The sequence below is a fragment of the Rhinopithecus roxellana genome, chromosome 14 (genome assembly GCF_007565055.1).
Source record: "Rhinopithecus roxellana isolate Shanxi Qingling chromosome 14, ASM756505v1, whole genome shotgun sequence".
NCBI classification, from domain to species: Eukaryota; Metazoa; Chordata; class Mammalia; order Primates; family Cercopithecidae; genus Rhinopithecus; species Rhinopithecus roxellana.
Genome location: NC_044562.1, coordinates 79447710 through 79470092, shown reverse-complemented (window position 1 = coordinate 79470092; position 22383 = coordinate 79447710). Strand labels below are relative to the sequence as shown.

General features: G+C 43.9%; 1 long non-coding RNA gene across 1 annotated transcript; it reads left to right on the top strand.

Moving 5' to 3' along the window:
* The first annotated feature begins 9336 nt into the window (after nt 1-9336).
* Nucleotides 9337-21531, top strand: LOC115893265. Its single transcript, XR_004053248.1, has 3 exons — nt 9337-9466; nt 18489-18556; nt 21474-21531. It is a non-coding gene; the product is annotated as an uncharacterized LOC115893265 (long non-coding RNA).
* Nucleotides 21532-22383: the final 852 nt, after the last annotated feature.

Genomic DNA, 22383 nt, shown 5'->3' with positions numbered 1-22383 from the left:
ACAGGGTTGGGGAGTTTTTGAATCCTTGTGGCAGTCTGGTCCACGTCAGTTGGCCACTTATGCCTCTCTCAGAGTCTGTCCACTCAAAGGCAAAAATTTCCTGGCTTTTAGGGGCTAAAGGCAGGCTAAAAAAAAAAGCATCTTTTAGGTCTAGAACAGTATACCATTGATTTTCAGGACTCAAGGTACTCAGGAGGGTGTATGGGTTTGGCACCGTCGGGTGTATGTCCATTATCCTTTTATTGACTTCTCTTAAGTCTTGTACCGGCCTATATTCTTTACTGTTGGGTTTTTGTATTGGTAGCAGCAGAGTGTTCCATGGTGAGTGGCAGGGGCGTAGGACTCCATGATCTAGGAGTCGGCAGATGTGTGGTATAATTCCCTCTTTGGCTTCCAGGGCCATTGGGTATTGGCGCACGTGAACAGGGTCCATCCCGGGCTTAAGCTCAACAAAAATGGCGGGACGGTGCTTTGCTAGCCCTAGCCCTCCTGTTTCTGCCCAAGCCTCCGGGAAGTTCTGGAGCCAGGAGTCTATATTTTGGTTAGGAGGCGTTAACTCCTGGTGAAGCCGGTACTCATCCTCTAGAGTTATGGTAAGAACAGATAGTGGCCTGTTTTGGGAGTCAGTCACTTTGGGCCCTTCTGGTTGAAAATGGATTTGTGCCCCCATTTTAGTCAACAGATCTCTCCCCAACAGGGGACAAGGGCTGTCAGGGATGACCAGGAAGCTATGGGACACTTTCCCGGTTCCCAAGTTTACTGCTCTCTGGGTTGTCCACGGATATTTCTTGGTTCCTGTGGCCCCTTGAACCCAGGAGGAGTTGGAAGATAACTTTCCATAGGGCTTGACTAAGACCGAATGTTGTGCCCCGGTATCGACCAGGAACTGGACCGGGGACCCCTTCACTTGTAAAGTTACCCTAGGTTCGGGGAGGGGATCCGAACCCCGTCTCCCCTAGTCTGTATCTTGGGTAACTAGTATCGGCATAGATTTGGGCTGCCATTGTCCTTGGCCTGGCTGGTGCTGTTTCTTTTTGGGGCAGTCTTTTATCCAGTGACCAATTTCTTTAGAGTATGCACATTGGTCTTTACTCAGATTGTGCCTAGGGGCACGCGTGGATTGGGTGCTTCCTGGCGGTGGTTGTTCTTTTTGGACGACCGCCACCAGGACTTTGGTCATTTTCTCAGTGGCTCTAATTTGTCTTTCCTCTGGAGCATCTCTGTTGTTGTAAACTCTCTGTGCTATGCAAAGGAGGTCCTGGACCTGTTTTCCCTCCAAATCTTCTAATTTTTGTAGCTTTTTAAAAATATCTGGGGCCGCCTGGTTGACAAAGGACATAACGACTGCTGCCTGATTTTCAGGTGCCTCTGGATCTATAGGTGTATACTGTCTAAAGGCTTCCATTAGTCTTTCTAGATAAACAGCAGGGCTTTCTGTCTTTCCTTGTAAAACAGAATGTACCTTAGCCAAATTAGTGGGCTTGCGAGCTGCAGCCTGGAGACCCGCCATTAGAGTCTGGCGATAAACGAGTAGCTTTCCCCTACCTTCTGCTGTATTGTAGTCCCACGTTGGCCTGGTCAAGGGAAATGCTGCATTAATGAGGTCGGGGTTTGCAGTCAGTTGACCGTCATCTCCAGGAACCAACTTTCTAACCTCTACCTGGATTCTCTCCCGTTCCTCCGTTGTGAACAGAATGCGGAGGAGCTGTTGGCAGTCATCCCAGGTGGGCTGATGAGTGAACATGACACTATCTAGAAGGGCTGTTAGGTCCTTGGGGTTATCAGAGAACCGGGCATTCTGAGTCTTCCAGTTGTACAGGTCACTGGTAGAGAATGGCCAATACTGGAGTCTAGGGTTACCTGTGTCACCGGGGGGTCCTATTTCCCTTAAGGGGAGTGCTACAGTGGAATCGGGAACTCGCGGAGTTGCCTCACGCTGGACACGCCCGCGCGTTCGCCCTGCCGGCCCTCCAGAACCATGTTCACTTTCAGTTTCTCCTGGCCCCGCGGCCGCTTCTCAGCCCTCATGGCTTCCTGGGAGTGCGGCCGGTTGGGCTTGGGCATGGGGTCTGGGAGGGGGAGGATAAGGCGGGGGTTCCAAGGATGCGAGGTCCTGGCTGTCAGGCAACACAGGGGGCAAGGGGGCAGTTGGAGTTTTTGGTCTTTTGGTGGTCCCAGTTGGTTGCGAGACTAGGGTTTTACAGGGTTCAGAGGTCAGCAGAAAGGGAGCTAGCCACGGGGGCGGATTTTCCACCAGATCTTGCCAGACTAAAATGTAGGGGATCTGATCTGGGTGTCCCAAACGACCTGGCAGGAAAACCCTTGATTTTACCTGGAGGATAATGGGGAGGCAAAAGGTTCCCTTGGCTGGCCAGCCTACGCCGAAGGTGGGCCACTCAGAGTGGCAGAGGGTTATTAATTTTCCCTTTTTAAGTTCTATACTGAGATCATGTCCCCTTGCTCTCACATCTTTAAAATTATTGACAAGGAGAGAAAGTGGTGTGGTCTGGGAGTTGCCCATTCCGAGGAAGTCCTGTTGATAGAAGATGGGTGGTAAGGGATATTAGTGCCTGGTACAGGACTGGCTCCGAAGCTCCTGTAAATCAAGGTAAATTAGTAAGGGGCGTGCAACAGATAACTTCCAACAACCAAGATATATTGATCGCTAGCGCGTCTCGGGCTTAGGACCCGACCAGAAGCAGATGGGCCACAGAATACAGAGCCCCAGATGAGTACCGGAGGACGTCTCCCACCGGCCTCCACTGACTGTCCTATAGCGCGTCCACCAGGACTAAATCAGTCTCATATACAGACCCCGCGGGATTATTCAGAGGCAGACAGACAACATATAAACAGAGCCGGCTTACTCACTTTTGCGATGACCTGTTGGCCTGGGGTCTGGTGGGCTTAGGGGCAATCCCAGACGAGCCCCCAAGATGTAATGCCCAGACCCGCGATGACCCGAAAGCAACCACCAGAGTCCAGAGACAAAGCCAAGTGGCAGGGATCACTTTATTTCGAGTTCGAACTCGGTTCCCTCCGGCTAGGTATCAGATCCTAGGGAGAGACCCCGAGCTCGGTGTTCAGCTGTCTTTTATAGTCAGACACAAACAAGTTACAGCAAGTTACAGAGTCACTGGGGATTTTTACAGTTGTAGGTTTACAATTGGCTGACATTTAAAGTTAAACATTAGTCAGTTGTTCATTGGTTCCCGCCCTTTGACCAAACCACAAACGGCCGCTTGCCCTGCTAGGGGTTTTCCAGATAACCTTGTTGTTTTAGCATTAAGGGGAGTTTCCTGACTTTTCTGACCTCTGATATTCAGTATTTTTCCACTCCTCATATGTATTCATCAGGGTTCTCTAGAGAAGCAGAACTGTTACAGTAGGTAGCTAGTCAGGCATGAGCAGGGCAGAAGAGGGCCACCCCCGAACCAGGAATGTCAGGTGACTGTCAGGTCATTGTCAGGTGGTTGTTACACTGTTTCTCTAAAATAATAATTTGTCAAAGTGGTGTTAAGGAAAGGCAGTCTCCCAATAGATAGAAAAAATCTGAAACTGGTTATCAGCAGCTCCCTGATAAGATCTCAGGAGTTGGGAGAGTGGGCTCAAGCATGCTTATTAAGAGGCAAAATGGGCTGGGTGCGGTGGCTCAAGCCTGTAATCCCAGCACTTTGGGAGGCCGAGGCGGGCGGATCACGAGGTCAGGAGATCGAGACCATCCTGGCTAACACGGTGAAACCCCGTCTCTACTAAAAAAATACAAAAAACTAGCCGGGCGAGGTGGCGGGCGCCTGTAGTCCCAGCTACTCGGGAGGCTGAGGCAGGAGAATGGCGTAAACCCGGGAGGCGGAGTTTGCAGTGAGCTGAGATCTGGCCACTGCACTCCAGCCTGGGTGACAGAGCGAGACTCCTTCTCAAAAAAAGAAGAAAAAAAAAAAAAAAGAGGCAAAATGGTGGAGTTTAACTGTTATATGACCTAGGAGCATTCAACTGGTAAGGGAGGAAGGCCTCAAGTGAGCATACATACAACTCCAATAAACACACTGAGTGTAGCCCCTCCCAAGTGCTAGCAGGCACTACGCATGCAGACATTCCACCGCAAGGGAAGAATCGGGAGAAGGGATGCAAGACCTCGGTAGTATGCCAACATACAAAACCCCAAGTCAAAGGGTCAAATCAGGCACTTGATCTCTCAAGTTGCCCACTTGGCCATCTTCCAAGTAACTTTACTTCCTTTCATTCTTGTGCTAAAACTTTTAAATAAACTTCACTCCTGCTCTAAAACACTTGCCTTGGTCTTTTACTCTGCCTTATGCCTCCGCAGTCAAATTCTTTCTTTTGAGGATGCGAGAATTGAGGTTGCCTCAGGCCTGTACAGATTTGCCGACAGTAACAGAACCAATAAAGTACGTGTGTGCATGTGCGTGCATGTGTGTGTGTGTGTGTGTGTGTGTACAGAGAGAGGGCGAGAAAGGGAGGGAAGAAGAGAAAGATTTATTATGGGGAATTGGTTCACACCAAGATGATGGAGGCCGAGAAGTCCCAAGATCTTCGGTCACAAGCTGTAGACCCAGGAGAGTTGATGGTACAGTTCCAGCCTAAGTCCAAAGACTTGAGAAGTAGGAGAGCTGTTGGTGTAAGTTCCAGTCCCAGTTTGGTTCTAGGGGCAGGAGAAGACCAATGTCCCAGTTCAAAGACAGTCAAGCAGAGAGAGACCAAATTCTTCCTTTCTCAGACTTTTTATTCAGTTCAAGCCTTTAAGAATTAAATGAGGCCCACTCACACCAGGAAGGACAATCTACTTGACTCAGCCTATAGATTCAAATGTTAATCTCCCTCACAGACACCTTCACAGATACACCAAGAATATAGCTTAACTAAATATCTAAGCATCCTGTAGCCCAGTTAAATTGACACAGAAAATTAACCATCACAAGCTTTGAGTATTGATTTTTGGTTTGCAAATAAATTTTAGAGGGCAGGTGAATTCACAAATATGGAATCCAGCAATCATAAGGATCAAGTGTATCATCATTCATCAGTGGTGTGATGGAGGCAGCTCATAACAGCTTGGCTGATTGTTATATTTTATGAAATTTTGCAAGCTGATCATTAAACAGCCATTTTTTAAAATTATATAAACTTACAAATTAAAATTATATTTTAAAATATAGGTAATAAGGCCAAGCACAGTGGCTCTCACCTGTAATCCCAACACTTTGGGAGGCTGAGGCAGGAGGATTGCTTGAGCCCAGGGGTTGGAGACCAGCCTGTACAATATGGTGAAACCCCGTCTCTACCAAAAAAAACAAAAAACAAAAAACAAAAATCAGCAGTCATGGTGGCACACACCTGTAGTCCTAGTTACTCGAGAAGCTGAGGTGGGAAGATTGCTTGAGCCTGGGAAGTCAAGACTGTAGTGAGTTGTGATCACATCACTGCACTCCAGCTTGGGCACAGAGCAAGACCCTGCCTCAAAAAAATACATATTTACAGGTAATAAATACCCCAAAACATTACTTTTAATGATTTACCTATCTTCAACTATCATCTATGCTCTTGAGGTTATTTACATCTATTGTATTTGTATGAAGAATATGAATACAAATTTGTATTTGTATTTGTGTGTGCTGTTGTGCATTTCTTCACAAATCTGTGACATTACTTTCCTAGACTATGTATTTAATAACTTTATAATTTGCAGCAAAAGCTGCAAATTAGGGCTTGCTTTCTTGTTTATTTATTCATTTATGATGAGCCAGTTAAACACTCCCCAGCACAGTAAAGATTTGACCCTAGCCCTGAGTGATTCCAAAACTTATGCATACTCTTTCTGGTTCATTACACAGATTCCATTTTTTCATTTCCATTCCAAATGTTTGCATTTGTTTCTGAAGATGTGGGCTGCCAAGATTTCTACTGCATTTCGAATTCTTCATTGGCTTTTTTTCTTATCTACCTCTGTTAATTTTTCTTACAGATCTAATTTTTCCTCCTGTAGTTTTCATCTATATCTTCCCTCTTTTTGGCATCATATTGTTTAGTCCTTTCAACGATATCAGAAGCTTTTCTTGGGAAAGACCCCCAATAAATCAAATACATCAATAACTGAACTCAGTTTTTCAAGTTCACTCTATCAGTCTAATTCACAAAGGGGACATCTTCCTCAGTCTAACCCTGGGAACTTGCAAGGTCAAACCTAACCCAGAACACAGGTTCACAAAGAACCAGGGCAAGCAGTTCAGTCATTCAAGACATTGCAGACTGAAGAATGGAAGGGATCCACATAGTAAAGTTGTTTTTTAGGGATCTGGGTTTTAAGAATGGGCTGAAAGACTCATAGGGAAATAGTCCTAGGGGTGGGTAGTAGGTGAGGGATGAAATGCTACAAAGTGAGTTTATATCCTGTAACTTGAGTTATAGGAAATAAAAGAGCAGTTACCAGCCCTCCTCTTTTTGAGTCAGAGCTGTTAATTTGATTCATCAGGAATGAACTCTTGGCTCTAGCTAAAGTTCCTGACCCAGAGTGCTAGTTACTGTCTGACAAGCCATCAAGCAAGACTGTGTTAGATTTCAGACTAATTGGAGCCATGTCACCAAAGATGGGTTCAAAAGGATCCCTAGAGTTTTTAAGAGCAATGCGTATTGTTTTTCTCTCAGCTGAGGGTACTAGATGTACACAGAACAGAGCCCTGACATAGCACACTTCTAGTGCTGCCATTTCTTAGTTGTATCACTTACAAGTCATTTCTGAGGAGTTATAAAATAGTTTGCACTAGGGTAACCAGTAGTTTACACTATGCTACATGTACCAAACTGTTTACCCACAGAGCCAGAATGCTAATGAAAGCAGTAAAATGCACATCAATATTAAGTCAATAATATTGAGCACCAATCGTTTGAGACATTATGTTAGGCTTTGTGAGGAGTATAAGGAAGTCAGGGGCAAAGCTGCTGTGTTGAAGGGGGTCTCAATCCAGTTAGGGAGGCAGGCCACAGGCAGAAGTTATTAGCTCTGAAGAAATAATAATTGTTCTATGTGTAGATCAAACTTAATGATCAAGGCAAAAACTTTTTTTTTTTTTCAGACAGAGTCTCACTCTGCTGCCCAGGCTGGAGTGCAGTGGCACAGTGTCTCAGCTCACTGCAACCTCTGCCTCCCAGATTCAAGTGATTCTCGTGCCTCAGCCTCCCAAGTAGCTGGAATTACAGGTGCTCACCACCACACCCGGCTAATTTTTTTTTTTATTTTTAGTAGAGATAGGGTTTCACCATATTGGCCAGGCTGGTCTTGAACTCCTGACCTCATGTGATCCACCTGCCTCAGCCTCCCAAAGTGCTAGGATTACAGGCATAAGCCACTGCACCCGGCCAGCAAAAGGCTTTTAAAAATAAAAACAAAATCTATAGATAGAAGACATCGGTATCATCGTTATATCAAGTATGTTGTGAGAACAGTAATTGCCAGAAAAGTTCAGAGGAGAGAGAGGTTGTGTTATAGTAGGCAGACATCAGCAGGCCAGGAGAGGGCTGCCCGCCCAACCCGGAACGTCAGACGACCATCAAGTGATGGTCAGGTGGTTGTTACACTGTTACAGTCATTATTTCTCTAAAACAATTAGTCACAGCCAGCACCAGGGAAAGGCCGTCTCCCCACAGATAGAAAAAACCTGAAACTGGTTATCAGCAGCTTCCCAATAAGATCTCAGGAGTTAGGTAAGTGGGCTCAAGCATGCGCACTATTAGGCAAAATGAGGGAGTTTAACTGGTATATGACCTTCCTCTAGGAACGTTAGACTGGTAAAGGAAGAACGTCTCAAGTGAGCATGCCTATAACTCCCCTAAACACATTGCGCATGCAGCCCTCCCCAAGCACTGGTAGGGCACTGGGCATGCAGGCAGCCCACCAGAAGGGAAGAATCAGGGGAAAAGGGATGCAAGACCCCAGAGGTATGCCAATGTATAAAACCCTAAGTCAAAGGTCAAGCCAGGCACTTGATCTCTCAAGTTGCCAGCTTGGCCCTCTTTGAAGTGTACTTTACTTCGTTTTGTTCCTGCCCTAAAACCTTTTAGTAAACTTTCACTCTTGCTCTAAAATTTGCCTTAGTCTCTCTGCCTTATTTTTCCTCGGTCAAATTCTTCCCTGCACCCGCTCCAGAGTAGCTGGGACTACCGGCCCCCGCCATCACACCTGGCTAATTTTTTGTATTTTTAGTAGAGACCGGGTTTCGCCATGTTGGCCAGGCTGGTCTCAAATGCCTGACCTCAAGTGATCCACCTGCCTCCACCTTCCAAAGTGCTGGGATTACAGGCGTGAGCGACCGCACCCAGCCCCAACTTCTTTCTTCCGAGGAGCTAAGAATTGAGGTTGCTGCAGACCCATAAGGATTCGCTGCTGGTAACAGCTGCTTCTGGGATCAGGTAAGAAGAAGTTTCAAGGAGAAAGCTAGGAAAAATGGATAGGATTTGAATGAGTCAAGTGGAAAGAGGAAGGGCATTTGAGACAAAGGGCATAGCATGAAACAGTGAGGCAGCCCCCATCCCACTCCCTACCACCTGTTCTTCCCCTTAGTGGCCTGACCTTGGCCTTCCACTCCATCCTCATCCCTCCCCATCGGCACTGTCTATCTCAGAATGTGCCATGCCTGTGACAGCTCCAGGACTCTGGCCATGCTGCTTACACTGCCACAGAGACCTTTTTCCTCTTCTTCTTCATGTAGCTAACTCTTACTTGGCCTTGAAGACTAATTTATGTTAGAAGTTCGTCTTCCCAGAAAGCCTTAGTCTTTGGGAATTTGGTGCTCTTCCTTGAGAAGAAAAGGTACAACCATTTAACTCCATCAGAACACTTACCATACGGCCTTTCCCACTGGACTCACTAGAAACGTCTTGAGGGCAAAGGCCTTGCCTTTGATAGCTGATCCATATCAGCCACCGTGTCCACTACACAGTAGGTGCCCGTTATCAGCCACCGTGTCCACTACACAGCAGGTGCCCGTTATCAGCCACCGTGTCCACTACACAGCAGGTGCCCGTTATCAGCCACTGTGTCCACTACACAGCAGATGCCCGATAAATTCTTGTAGAGTGAATATATATTTACAGAAAGAGGAGCTGTGAGAAGATGCCCCAGTTTTGGAAAGGAAAAATGGGTTGATTTTTACATTTTGAATTTAAGCTGATGAGAGTCCTTTCATGTGGAAATGTCTAACAAAAATTGGAAATAGAAGACTGACACTGGAGGCTGTTATGATTTTCTTTTTTTTTTTTTTCAGATAAACTGAAGCACAAGAGGGTAAAAACCTTGTCCTTGGTCTTACAACCAGAAAGTGGTGATGCAAAGAACTTAGTCCAAGCTTTGATCTTTTCTGCACTGCCTGCCAAAGCAGAACCTTGAGAAATACCCATGTTTGGGGGATGAGAGGAAGAAGATAAATCAGCAAAGAAAATAGTGATAAGAAAGGTAAGTGATAAGAAAAAAAAATGATGTAAATGATGTAAATAGCCGGGTGCGGTGGCTCAAGCCTGTAATCCCAGCACTTTGGGAGGCCGAGACGGGTGGATCACGAGGTCAGGAGATCGAGACCATCCTGGCTAACCCTGTCTCTACTAACATCCTGGTGAAACCCCGTCTCTACTAAAAAATACAAAAAACTAGCCGGGCGAGGTGGCGGGCCCCTGTAGTCCCAGCTACTCGGGAGGCTGAGGCAGGAGAATGGCGTAAACCCGGGAGGCGGAGCTTGCAGTGAGCTGAGATCTGGCCACTGCACTCCAGCCCGGGCAACAGAGCGAGACTCCGTCTAAAAAAAAAAAAAAAAAAAAGATGTAAATAATAAAGATGACAGCCAGGGTTGGTGGCTTACACCTATAATTTAAGCACATTGGGAGGCCAAGGCAGGAGAATTGCTTGAGCCCAGGAGTTCAAGGCTGCAGTGAGCTATGATGGTGCCGCTGCACTCCAGCCTGAGTGACAGAGTGAGCTCCTACCTGCAAAAAAAAAAAAAAAAAAAAAAAAAAAAATGATGATAATGATGAGTTTCTCTTCTTCCTTTTTCTTTTTCCATTCCTTTCCCTTCTCTTCCTGAACTGTTCAGTCCCAAAACCTCAAATAGGACAGAGCAGAGCAGATATCTCTGCCAGGTGAGGGAATCACTGTGGCCCAGAGTGGAATGTTGGGGGCCAAATTGGGCATGGAGGTGTCTGCCCAGGAGGACAAGGCAGCTGGCAGAATCATAGCCCAAGGTGGGGGTGAAGAGGAATCCACATAAGGTGGGAGTGAGGAGTTGGAGGAGGAAGCACAAAGAATCAAAGCCCAAATAGGATGATGAGGCCATCCCTACAGAGGGGCAGCCTGGCGTGAGAAGCCAGAGCACAGAAAGCCAGAGTGGAAGCAGTGGGAGATGGGTTACGTTGGGGAGGATTGATCAAAGATGTAAATATATTAACAATAAGGGGAGCCAGTTTCTCACTGCTGGACAAGGGAAGTGTAAATATGGAGGAGGAGAAAACCGAATGAACTTAGTAGTTTTGGATTAAAATGGTAGGTATCCGTGTATGGTTTTTAATAGGTAGATATCAAAATGAACACAGATGTAAGTGTATATCTGCATTTACATGTGAGTATGTGTGTGTATACCCACACACAGATTAGATAGATAGATAGATAGATAGATGATAGATATTTCGTAACTGTCCACCTCAGGGCCTAGAGTCAATGCCTCCTCAATAGCTCCTCCTGAGCACACCTAGTGACCCAGGTCTTGGTTTCTAAATCCGTCCTAAACCCATTCTCCAGAAAAGGAACCAGGGCTCCTTGAAGTAGCTGAACCCAGACCTGGGCGGGGAAAGCAAAGACTGGGTGTAGAACATTTTTGGGCCAGAAAGCAAAGAAGTACGTAAAGAATGATGGGAAAATGTTATGAGGACATAGAACCAACTAAAATCTAGGATATTTTGTGCCTCAAAATTAATAAGCTGGTGTATTAGTTTGTTCTCACACTGCTAAGGAAGACATACCCGGGACTGGGTAATGTGTAGAGGAAAGAGGTTTAATAGACTCACAGTTCCACATGGATGGGGAGGCCTCATAACCATGGCAGAAGGCAAAAAGCATATCTTACTTGACTGCAGTCAAGAGGGCTTGTATAGGGGAACTCCCCTTTATAAAACCATCGGATCTCATGAGACTTATTCACTGTCGTGAGAACAGCACAAGAAGCACCTGCCCCCATGACTCAATTACCTCCCACTGAGTCCCTCCCACAGCATGTGGGGATTATCACAATTCAAGGTGAGATTTGGGTGGGAACCGAGATCCAAACCATATCAGCTGGAGTGTGCCTCCTATTGATTAAAGAAGTCACGAGCCCAGCCCAGATTCAAAAAGAGGGATGAAGTGGAGGTACAGTTAATTGGGAGGCTACTAGTCTAACAGACTATCACCACCAATGCCATGGAAAACCAAATATATTAGGAAAAGTAGACGTTGCTAGTAACCTTGGGAAGCTGAAGCTGCTTAAAGTAGCTGGTACAAACTGAAAGTCAGACCAGGAAACAAAGGGCCTTCAAGAAGCTTTCCGAACCATTTCTGCCAGCTCTGAGCAGATTTTCTGAACCGGCACTGGGGAAAACTGGTCTCAGAAAAGAGCTTATGAGAGCAGAACCACCTCATTGGGGCACCCACAGGCCGTGGGAAATGTGACACTGGCTTAATGCCACTGGTTTTTAGTCAGGCCACAGTGAGAAGGAACAGTCCTAACAGGCCCCCAGCCAGATTGAGTTAGCTCATTTTTGTTTAGGTCAAGCAGTAAAATTTGCTAATGTTCTACTTTAAGTGCCTTCTCCAAAGACGTCCCTCTGTGCCTCGTGTGTTGAACCATCATTCAGTGAGTGTATTTCATTGAAAATATGATTGATTGTCTTTTGTAGCAATAATAAAATGCTACAGCAACTTTGCTATAAAAGTAATAATAGTAATAAATTATAATGCATTGAATAAAATGGGAAACTATGAGTTCATATGATATACATTAATATGTAATAAACTGAAAATGTGATGAGGAGAAAGGTGTTTGCCTAGTTTCAAGGTACGTCGCCACAAAATATTTACTAACTTCAAAGGTTAAAATAGTGACTCTACAGCGAAGCAGCCTGGCAGACACCATCGTAATCAGGTGAACACCATCATTAATGGGGCAAATGAAATGAGTCACGTGAACGAATGCAATAAGATCACAGCATCACTTCTGTGATATTCCTGCCAAAGATATGAAACCTGAATCTGATCATGAGCAAACATCAGATAAGCCCAAATTGAAGGATGTTACACAAAATAATTAACTGGTCATCTTCAAGTCTGTCAATGGCAGGAAAGCCAAGGAAGGGCTAAGAACTGTTCCAGAGTGGAGACTAAAGAAACATAGTGCCTGAATGCCAGGCATGATACTGAACTAGATCCTGTTGCTATGGGGAACTTAGGCAGGACAATTGGTGGAACTGAGGGTTAGATAGTAGTGATGAATCCATTTCAATTTCCTGCTTTTGATGGTTCTATTGTGGTTTTGTTGTAGAACATCCTTGTTTGAAGGAAATGCACACTAAAATATTAGAAGATGATGGAGCATTAGATTGGCAACTTATTCAGGAAAAAAGGAAAAAAAAATCCTTGTAATGAACTTGCAATTTGTTTGTAACTTTGAGAATATTTTGAACCAATATATTTGTTTTCAAAATCTTCATGTCCTAAGTAAAATTTTCAGATCTCTAGATGCAAAATGTTTATTTTTTAAAATGAGAACGCTATCTGCAACTTTCAAGAGTCGTAAAGTAACACAAGTGCCTCAAGTTATCAAAGGAAAAATTTAGTGAAAGAAAAAAATGCATTAAGTAAAACTTCTTGAGAATTCTAAATTGTTTGGTGAGTAGTCATGTGAGTTTTGTAAATTTTTGAATTAGGATAGTTATTTTTTTAGTGTTTTGTATGTATAATATTAAATTATCTTTATTGTATTTTCTTTTTTGAGACGGAGTCTTCGCTCTGTCACCCAGGCTGGAGTTCAGTGGTGCGATCTTGGCTCACTGCAACTTCTGCCTCCTGGGTTCAAGTAATTCTCCTGCTTCAGCCTCCTGAGTAGCTGGGACTACAGGTGCTTACCACCACACCCGGCTAATTTTTTGTTTGTTTGTTTTGCTTAGTTTTTTGTATTTTTAGTTCAGACAGGGTTTATGCCATGTTGCTCAGGTTAGTCTGAACTCCTGACCTCAGGTGATTCACCTGCCTCAGCCTCCCAAAGTCCTGGGATTATAGTCAGGAGCCAGCATACCTGGCCATAAAATTATCTTTAACATCTTTATTCTGCAAAAAATAAAGTGATCCTGATAACAGTAATAATAGTCAATGTTTATTGAACAGTCGTTATGTATACTCTGCTGTGAAATATGTGATATTACTTCCATTTATGTAACAGGAAACTGAAACTCAAAGGGGCTAAGAAATTTCTCCCAAAGTTGGCATACTAATTTGTAGTGTAGCCAACTTTTGAATTCTCCACACTCCAAAGCCTATATCTTTAACTCCTGTTCTTTAGTTCCTCCCATGGAGGCCACAGAGAAGGGAATTTTTAGGAAGATACCAGAAGCTTGGGCTTCGTTCTAGATTCCTCCCACTCTCTCATTACTTACCCTTAATCCAGTCTATCACCAAGTCTTGCTGGTTCCATTTTAAAACTCTACCGCTGCCTCCTGGGTTAGTTAAGGCCTCGCCATTTTTCTCCTGGTTCCTGGCAACAGCCTCCCCACTCTTCCTAATCCTTATCTCAGTTCTCTTTAGAGTTTCTACACTACCATCAGAATGAACAGCCTAAAACTAAAATCTAAATATTGGCCAGGCACTGTGGCTCACACCTGTAATCCCAGAACTTTGGAAGACTGAGGTGGGTGGATTGCTTGAGCCCAGGAACTTGGAAACCAGCCCGGGCAATATGGTGAAACCTCATCTCTACAAAAAATAAAAAATAAATTAGCTGGGCCTGGTGGCACACACATTTAGCTCTAACTACTTGGGAAGCTGAGGCAGGAAGATTGCTTGAGTTTGGGAGGCAGAGGTTACAGTGAGCCAAGATCATATCACTGCACTCCAGCCTAAGTGACAGAGTGAGACCCTGTCTCAAAAAAGAAAACAAACAAACAAAAAATCTAAATATCACAAATGTGCTTAAGTTCCTATGTGGAGAGAAGAAAGACCCTTTTGTGACTCCATTTACCTTTGGGTTAAAGTTAAAACATGACACTGGAGTCATCCCATTATCTGGCCTCTGAGTATCTTCCAAGTCTCATGAACTATGAGGTCCCATGCAAACTGTGCACTCAAAGCACTCTTGAGAGATAATTTTCCAGATACAACAGAACAGTTTCTGTTATGTAAACACGACCGATACATGCATATCAAGTGTCAGCAAGTGTGACTATCTCTTACCTGCATTTTCTGTGTTTCCCTTCATTCCCAACTAGGCTGCGTGGGATACCTCTTTGTAATTCCCATTACATTTTTCTAAAGACCTCCTCTATATCTATCATATCTTCATAATCTGTCCATCATATCTATCTATCATCATATCTATCGTCATCTTCATAATCTATCATAGTATAATGTAACCTTCCTTCATCAAACTGCTGTCCTTGAAAGAAGTGATTGGCGCTTGTTCCTCCTTGGATCTCTCGTCAATGCCTGGAACAAAGAAGGTGCTTCAAAAGACATCCTGGAATGAATGAGTGAATGGATGAATACACATCAATGATTTATCAGTTGTGTAAAACGCTACAGAGAGGCAAAATGAAAGAACTCGTGTTTTTCAGTAGAACCATTTCAGAAGAGTTGGGAGAGGAGTTGACTTAGAGGTTAAATAATTTGAGTGAGAAGACAACAGGGGATGATTTTTAACAAGTACTCAGAGGGCTGTTTGACTGAACCTAAGTTTGAGTGGACAGGGTGCCCTCAGTCTCAGGGGTGTACAATGGCTTTAAAAAATTAATATATACTTTTTAAAAAATTCATATGGAATCTCACCATGTTGCCTAGGCTGGTCTCAAACTCCTGGGCTCAAGGGATCCTCCTGCCTCAGCCTCCTATGTAGTTGGGATTGCAGGTGTGCCACTGCACCCGGCTCGTAGTAAATACTTTTGAATAGGTAATGCAAGCACAGCACATAAAATTTCAAATGTGCAAAAGGAAGTCCAGTAAAGAGTAAAGCTCTACCACTTCCCACGCCCATCCCCTAGCCTCTCAGTTGCTGCCACAGGAAAAGATCACAATAAATAACCATTTGGCATGCTTTTGTTTCTTCCCTAAGACTCCATCTCCGTAACTTGGCAATGATTTGTAGGAAATCACTATAAATCCATTACTTATAAAGTGTAGAGGGGACCAAGATGGAAAAGGTGAATAAGTCCCACTGTTGGCACTTTATTTACATATGCAAAAATGCCCAACTCATGATGTGCCTTGGAGACTAAAACAACTCTATACTAGACGTTCCAGTGTACATTTAAATTGAGATTTGTAAGACTGATCATAGATGAGCTTAGAAAAAAATGTAAGTAATGGCACATAAATATTAACACAGATGATTAAATGAAGGTATAATGTAATTTGGGCAAATCTGCATGTGTAAAATGTCCTTGTTCTCATGCTTTCCTTTGGAAGCTAAAGCCATAGATCACAGCTATAGGATGACTTGACTGTTAATTAGTTGTCCATTAGTCTTCATTTCCTAGGGCTTATTGTGGAAAATATATTACATAAATATAAATTTATACTAATTTGTTTTATGCAAATTAATCTATTCGGTTTCATCTTCTTTCTCCATTAACACCTGGAGTTTTAAAATTAATATATATGAAACTTGGACATGCATAATAAAAATTAAACCCTGGCACACTGAATATGACTGGTTTGCATGTATATAGTAAGTTAATTATGACCATTTGGGCTCAGATTTAAAAATTAAGTAATTTCAATGAGGTGTTAAGAGGCAAAAAGCTTATTTTGTGCAATTTTTATGACCACAATGTAATTAGTACAAGCAGAGCATAAAAGTTACCTTATGTGCTACAAATTAGGCTGGCTATTAACAATAACAGCATCAGTGTTTACCCCCACTGCTTCTGCCACAGTTTCAAGTACTCATTAGTGCTTCTAAATTGGATAGTTTTCTTTTTTCCATCTGAGGCTTTGGGCAAAGCTCAAAACCCTTAAAAATTTTTTAAAATATATGTGCTTTAAGGCAAGTCTTCAGAAATGTATCTTTTAGCTTTGGAGAGAGATGAAAATTAGGGAAACTTATCACTGCAATGATCCCAGACTGAAAATAAGAGTGACTTAATGAGAATGAAATTGCTTCTACACTTCCCTCTGAGGGTGATTGGTGGAAGTGATGTCAGGTATGGTAAACACTGACCATGGTGCGCATGTGCATGCTGCGGCAACAGGGAAAGCTGCTGCTCCTCTGTCAGCTCAAACAGGTGGAGGACTAGGCGTCATCCAGGACTCAGAACCGGGAGCTGACCTTGGGAAGATGTGTTAATGTGTGTCAAGACGTGTCACCTTTGTCATAGCTAGTCCTACAAAGAAAACGCTCTCGAAGATGTGGCCTGCTGACAGCTAGCTGCTCCCACCTGACCCCTTAACCCCTGGACCCCAGCAGCCTGGCTAAGTACTCCTGCCCACTGGGCCTTTAATACCAGCAGGCCAGCTGCCCCAATCTTACTGTGAATATGGCAAAAATTCTCTTAGATGTTCTTGCCAAACTTGTCAGACCCCTGCCCATTTTAGACTCCAGCTCTTCCAAACTTATTCTTAACATTAGGGAACCCTTCGGTTTTATTCTCAATCCCAAGACTCTCCTTACCTCATCTGTTTATATCTTTTAACCAACAAACCTCCAAGAAAGTTCTCTAAGTGGCCCCTTGGGATTCTTGCCGAGTCCTACTTCGTTTCCTGCTTGTCAAGGCCATTTTAATCAGTGTCAGAGCCTCCCAAGTGCATTGGAACCATTTCCCATTTTAGAATTCCTGCCCAGAAGGTCACACTTATCTTCTGTCTCAGTGTTTTGAACTCTGCTTCCTGATAGCTGAGGATATGGGTCTACCCATAAACAATATCCCCTGCCTTGCCAAAAAAGAGAAACTTGCTAACGGAGTCACTCTCTCGGTATTTAATTCAAAGGAAAGCAATTATTTATTGAACATTTACTTTGCTCCAGATACTTGGCTATGAGTAGCTCATTGAGTACTGTGGGAGGCAGACCATTAAACTCATACTTTTCTTTTCTTTTTCTTTTTTTTGAGACAAGGTGCCTCTCTGTCACCCAGGCTGGATGGAGTGTGGTGACATTGATAACTGTGATGATTAAATAAGTTAATAAGTCATCCCTCAGTGTACATGGCTGGATGGAGTGTGGTGACATGAACATGACTCACTGCAGCCTGTTTCCCTGGGCTCAGGTGATCCTCCCACCTCAGCCTCCTGAATAGCTGGGACTACAGTTACATACCACCATGCCTGGCTAGTTTTTTTTACTTTTTATTTTTGGTAGAGATGGGGTTTCGCCATGTTGCCCAGGCTGGTCTCGACTTCCTGGCCTCAAGCAACACTTCTGCTATGGCCTCCCAAAGTGTTGAGATAACAGGCATGAGCCACTGCACCCAGCCTAAACTAATACTTTCAACACGATAAGATAAATGAAGTAAAAGAGGTGTGTGCAATGGATAGCAGTAGTATAAAGGCAAGAGTGCACTCTCTCTGGAGAAAACAATACAAGCTAGATTTTGGAGATAAGTAAAAATCAGCTGGGTCAATATAAAGCTAGAAGGACTTCCCACTGGAAGGCTCAGCGTAAGCAAAATCCTAGAGATACGAAAATAACAAGGCATGCTGTCATCATCTCAGCTATCAGTTCTTTTTTAAAAATTAAAGTTAGCATAAGTGTTATCCTTTAAATTTGTGTGTGTGTGTGTGTGTGTGTGTGTGTTGCTGGGTGCGGTGGCTCACTTCTGCAATCCCAGCACTTTGGGAGGCCAAGAGAGATGGGTCGCTGGAGCTCAGGAGTTTGAGACAAGCTTGGGTAACATGGTGAGACCTCGTCTCTACCTTGTGCCTCTGTTGCCCTATGGGTATTATAAGGATCAAAATAATACACATCTACCTCAAATGATAACTGTGATGATTAAATAAGTTAATAAGTCATCCCTCAGTGTACATGGGGTATTGGTTTCAGGATACCCCCTCATACCAAAATCCAAAGGTATTCAAGTCCCTTGTATAAAATAGTGTCACATTTGCACATAACCTACACACATCCTCCCATGTACTTTAAATCATCTGTAGGTAACTCATAACACCTAATGCTATGTAAATGTTATATAAGTAGTCATAAATACTTATTTGTATTTTTATTGTTACTTTAAAAATTATTATTTTCAATCCACAGATGCAGAGCCCAGGGATATGGAGGGCCAATTGTGTTTGTAAAACACTTAGAAGGGCGCCTGACATGTGGTAAGTCCTTTAAATGTGAGCTTATATTACCATAAAGTATTTAACTAGGTCTCAATTGATGATGTTTCTGCCGTTGCCAGTTCTTTGCATGTTTTGGCTACAAAAGAAACTTTCAAGGCAAGTTTTGAATTGCCATTAGCTCCTATTACATTTGGGCTCCTTTTTCTTACTAGCTTACCAACACCCAGTATTTGTTTGTGAATACTTAATACATGTGTACTATTGTTGTTAACTCCCTTTAGAGGCAGCACAAAATGTGAAAGCTGGAGTCCAGCAGAGCAGCTTCCAGGCCAGACTCTGGAAGGGAATCCGTTGCAGGTTTTCTTTCTGCAGAGAGGCCCTACCAGGAAGGCACATGCTGAGCAGAGACTGAGAAAGAAAGCAGGAAGATTAGGACAGGAGAGGTCAGACAGTAAATCTAACTGGAGGCTAGGCTGGAAAGCAGCCAGAGTATGAGTGCAGGTCAGAAATGTAGGACCAGAGACAAATCTGAGAACGGAGAACTCAAAAGAATTCTTTGCACATTAAAATTTTCAGAAAGTGTGAATGGTATACCTTCTTGGAGGAGACGCTTCGATTGATCGATTGATAGACAGAGATAGAGAGAGAGAGAGAGATAAATAGATGGATAGACAGAGATAGATAGATAGACATAGATAGATGATAGATAGATAGATAGATAGATAGATAGATAGATAGATAGATAGAAGATAGTTCTTGAGAAAAGAAAAATGGCTTAGAGCAGTCTAAGCTATATGAGGTATGCCAAATTTATCAGGCCCAGAGAGGGGAGCATAGGGCTCCAGTCTAGCTCTGCCTCCTTGAACCCACGCCTGGAAGCAATCATTTAAAGGCAGTTTGTTCCTGACTAGCCGCCTCATCTACTGTCTTTATGTTCCTGGAATTTATGATACACAGAACAGTGTATAGCCAATCAATAGCTTATGTTATTTTCATGGAAATTCTTGGCAAACAACTCAGGAGCTTCCTCTTCCTCTTCTTTTCCTTTAAAAACCTACTTGTACCTGCTGCTAACCAGAGCATATACTCAGGGCAACTTGAAACTATGCTCTTGGGTTGCAGTCCTCAAGGTTGGCCCAAGTAAATGCTCTACTTATATTAAGTTGGCCTCAGTTGTTTTTTCCTTTAGGTTCACATTCTCATCAAACTGTACGTACAAATGAGGTTGTTAATATTAATTCCAAAACTACAAGGTTCTTTGCTCCTCTTACTCACATAGGAACTCAGTCTTCTCCCAAAGTCCCCTTGGGCCATTTCTCGGGACTGGAAGAATTCTCACATGCTCGGGGACAAATTTGCTCACTGTGGCCTGCTCTATCTTCCTTATCAAGATGCCTCACCTACCTGAGCCTCAGTGGCTGAAGACACCTTAGCAGGTTCTCCCTGCTGCTGCCCCCTCCCAACCCATACCCAGCAGAGGTGCTTTTTGCTATGCTCCTTAGCAGAGTATGTTTAGGGTAGAATGTGGGGTCAGAGGAGAGAACAGCCCTTATCCATCTAGAGTCTTTTATGATTTAGGTCCTCTTATTTCTCTTCCTAACCTCAGTCTGCTGAGGTTCAAAACATGTCACCCCAGGCTGGGTTGGGAAGAGGGAGAGGAAGATACATAACCAGCTACCTGCTCCTTGTCCTTGATGCTTTGTCTCTAGTCACTCAAGAACAAATATTAACCAGTCATGGTAGTAAATGGAATGGAAAACGAACTCCAATTGTTTGCCCCTCTCTGTCTCTACGCCCTTTGCAATGGGACACTGAGCTCCTCCTATTAAGAAGTAGAAGCTCTCCTTGCCCCTTTAATCTGGGCTGGGCCATGACTGGCTTTGATCAGCTGGATGTGGCTGAAATGATGGGATGTCCATTTTAAGCTGTACCTCCAGAGGCCTTGAGCTGTTCCACTCCCTCTTGTGGCTCCTCTGCCATACCCTGAGAAGAGCCTGGTTAGATTACCAGCTGATGAAGTACGGCGTCAGTCAACAGCTAGCCCCCAGCCATCCCCCTGCCCAGAAAAGCCCAGATGCATGGCTCTGCCAAGCCCTGTGTAGATGACCTGCTTTTACATGAGTGAGGTCAGGGGACACCTGAAGATCCACCCAGCTAAACTATTAATGTTTGAACCAAGTGAAGTCTGTGTCATTTGAAGCCACTGAGTTTTCTGTTTGTTACACAGTATTATTGTGACAAAGGATAAATGATACCAACCTATTTCTGACCTCCAAAATCAAGGCTTTTTGCACATTCAAACACTCCTCTGAGAAGCTCAACAAATAGCCAAATTCTAATTCTCAGTCTGGATTCAGCCAGGATCCCCTGCTGCACTTACAACAGCCCTGCAGCAGATGGGAGCAAGATGGAAGGATTTTAATTCAGCAGATGTCTAGGAGGTCTGAGGGAAAGCTAGTCAGCGCACTGGGAATGGCACACGTGAAGAGTTTGGGGATAGGAGTGCCCTACCAATCTATAATTCATATACAAAGATCACAGTAGGCTTTGTGTGACAGCATTTCTTGTGGAAACTGGCAAGGGAGGCCAATTTCCCCAGTTTGGACTCAGTTCGGACTGAAATGAAACAAAGAGCAGCAAGAAAAATGGGGCAGGAATCACAGAGAAGACATTGAGCTGCCCCAAGTCCTGGAACTGTGGCTCTGGACAAGTTTATCTAAAATATCTGAGGGCAGAGAAGCCCCCTCAAGTGGGAATTTGAGTCACATATTATTAACCTCAGTCTATATCCTGTCTCTAAATTTCTTTAAAAAAAAATAGAGATGAGGTCTTGCTATGTTGACAAGGCTGGTCTCGAACTCCTGGCCTCAAGCAATCTTCCCATCTCAGCCTCCCAAAGTGCTAAGATTACAGGTGTGTGCCACTGTGCCTGACTTAAATTTCTTTTATTATACAGAGTTGCCTTGTCTAATTCCAGCCCTGAGATAGCTACCCAAGATTGTTGTAACCTCCAGTGATCAAGTTCTTTGGATAAGCAAAGAGGGAGGACATTAAGTGTATGGAAAAGACCCCTCCTCTCCACTCTTGTTGCAAGGCAAGTTCTTTTCCTTAATTGTCCTGACTCTTCTACGTTGTTTCTAGAAGCTTTTTTCTTTTTCTTTTTTCTCTTTTTTTTTAGAGACAGAGTCTCACTCTGTCGCCCAGCTTTGAACCCCTAGACCCAAGCAATCCTCTGCCTCAACCTCTTGAGTAGCTGGGACTACAAAACATACCACCACACCCTAATTTTAAAAAAAAATTGTAGAGATAGGAGTCTTTTGCTGTATTGCCCAGGCTGCTCTCAAACTCCTGGCCTCAAGTGACCTTGTAGACTCCGCATCCCAAAGTGCTTGGATTATAGGCATGAGCCACTGCAACTGGCTTATTTCTAGGGACATTGAATGGAGCCTGCACACCAGGGGCAGATGAATGGAGGCTGAGCCAGCCAGGCAGGTGAAAACTGAATGCTTTTAAACTCTGAAATGTTCCACTGGACTGTGTTGATGGAGCTCCTTTCAAACTGGGGCCTGCCCTTGCCTGCCAATCAAACAGAACTGCCCACAGCTTAGCAAATGGCTGTCATACGTCAATAGCCCATTCATTGGAAATCTAATGATTGGCAACTGGGACCACAGGTGCAGAGAAAGCAGTAGAACTCAAGCTGTGGTTGAATTCTTATTCTGTCTATCTTTTTGAGTGATGAAAAATGAGGCCAAATCTAGGCAATTTTTTTCTTTACATTGAAAGCTTAGCCTCTTGATCCTGTTGGGGCAGGAGGGAGAGTGGAGTTAGGCTCGGAGAAGTGGTTAGGGTACACTTTGCTCCTG